Genomic DNA, 1,868 nt, shown 5'->3' on the forward strand with positions numbered 1-1,868 from the left:
AATTAATACTTTCTACTCGGATCTCCCTCCTGAGTTCTGGATTCATATATCCAATAATTTGTGGAAATAGCCTCTTATGTGACCCATGGCATGTCAGTCTACACAAAGATGAGTTAAATCTGTTATTGGGATACCTTCATGTAGCCAATAAGTCAGTGTTCAATTACTAGCCAAAATATTGCTAGGCCAAATGGCCATGGGTTCCTCAGAACGTAGATTATCTGGCAGTCTGCTCCAAAAAGTTACAGCCATGAAAACGTTATGGAGCAGTTCTTCTCTACATGTATAGCATTTCCAAGAGTTGGAATCAACTCAAAACCTACTAAGATTCTCTTTTGAAGAATGTCATAGCCATGCCCCCAGTTGTCACATTAAGAAAAATCTATAGAGAAGTCATCTTTGAAGCCGTTCTCTCTCAAAATTAACTTTTAATCAATTGCTAAATTTGTGCCACAGGTAGATCTTTTTAAATCACAGTCTTCTTCTCTCCCAATGGCATTACTTTGGGCTCCTATCTATCAGTGATGTCTCTTATCAATGCAATCTACTTTCTGGTGTATTACCTCATTTCCCATGTAAATATGACTTGGCTTAGTGGTAAGAAATTGTGCTGTCAATTCTAAGGCATGTGGTTCAAATCCACATTGCCTGTAGGAAAATTATGGACAATTTCCTCCCCAGTAATTTAAAGCTTCTAAAAACCTGCTGGAAAGTCATATATGAGTTGATTTAGACCTGATAGCACACATCAACCACCCAGCTAGGATATACTTTGTTTTAAAGCACAGATCAGATCTTAAGTAATGTTTGACATATATGTAGTGATTTGCAATTAAACATCATTTTCACATTAATTTCCCTCTTTGTCTCCCTTGTAGTGACAATGATGGATCTGAGTTTCCAAATGACTTAGCAAAGTTTGTGCTACTGAAGCTTTGTCTAGAGTCCAGATTCCATTGTTCTACTACAAATTTATGTGATCTATTGGCTCTGATGACAGAGTGATAAGAAACTGCATTGGAATCTGAAAGGTCTTCAGTTCAAGTCCACCAGTTACTTCAAAGAAGAATGTTGAGAAATCTCCTTCCATGTAATTTTTTGTCTTTGAAAACCCTCTAGGGGATCAGCTACGAGATGGTTCCAACTCAAAAGCATGCACCAACAATTGCCATATAAGGAAGTACCTAGTTTACTGAAACATACTGTTTTATATCAAACATATGAAAAATTTGGGTAAACCTATTAGTATTTATAGGTGTTCAGAGATTGTTTTGGAATAAAGAGTTAAGAAACTTGTCTTTATTCCTAAAAGTATTTGATGAAAATTGTGGAGTTATTCCTTTGGTGGGAAAACAATAAATACCAAATAGTAAAAGAAAGCTTGCTAAGTCTCAGGGGAACAAATATTTAAACAAATCAGTATAATTAACATTGTTGGTTATAGTTCCACTCCCACTTCATATGTGACCACTTTAAGTTTATTGTTGTTAACAGCTAGAGTAGTATTAGTAAAATGGAATGGAAAATAGATTAAGTCCATAAATCCAGGCAAGCCAAAGGAATCTCTAGGGGAAGCACACTCTAGTTGTAAATAATTATCATTTAATTATTGTAACTTGGAAAGCCAGAGATCTACACTCATGAAAAAGACATTTCCTGTATCTTTATAATTTAATAGAAGAAACTCTAAAGATTGCACTAGAGCGTAGAGAAGCCAAAGCACAAGAAAGAATTCAAGATACTAAAGAGCTGAACAGAAGATTCCAAAAGGCAGCTCGGAATGACAAAGCAAAATACTACAATGAAATGTGCGAGGAGCTAGAGTCAAAATCAAAAGGGCCGAACTCGCTCAGCATTTCTTAAGCTCA

Source organism: Elephantulus edwardii, unplaced genomic scaffold, assembly GCF_000299155.1.
Source record: "Elephantulus edwardii isolate Elephantulus edwardi_28Jun2011 unplaced genomic scaffold, EleEdw1.0 scaffold00276, whole genome shotgun sequence".
Taxonomy (NCBI): domain Eukaryota; kingdom Metazoa; phylum Chordata; class Mammalia; order Macroscelidea; family Macroscelididae; genus Elephantulus; species Elephantulus edwardii.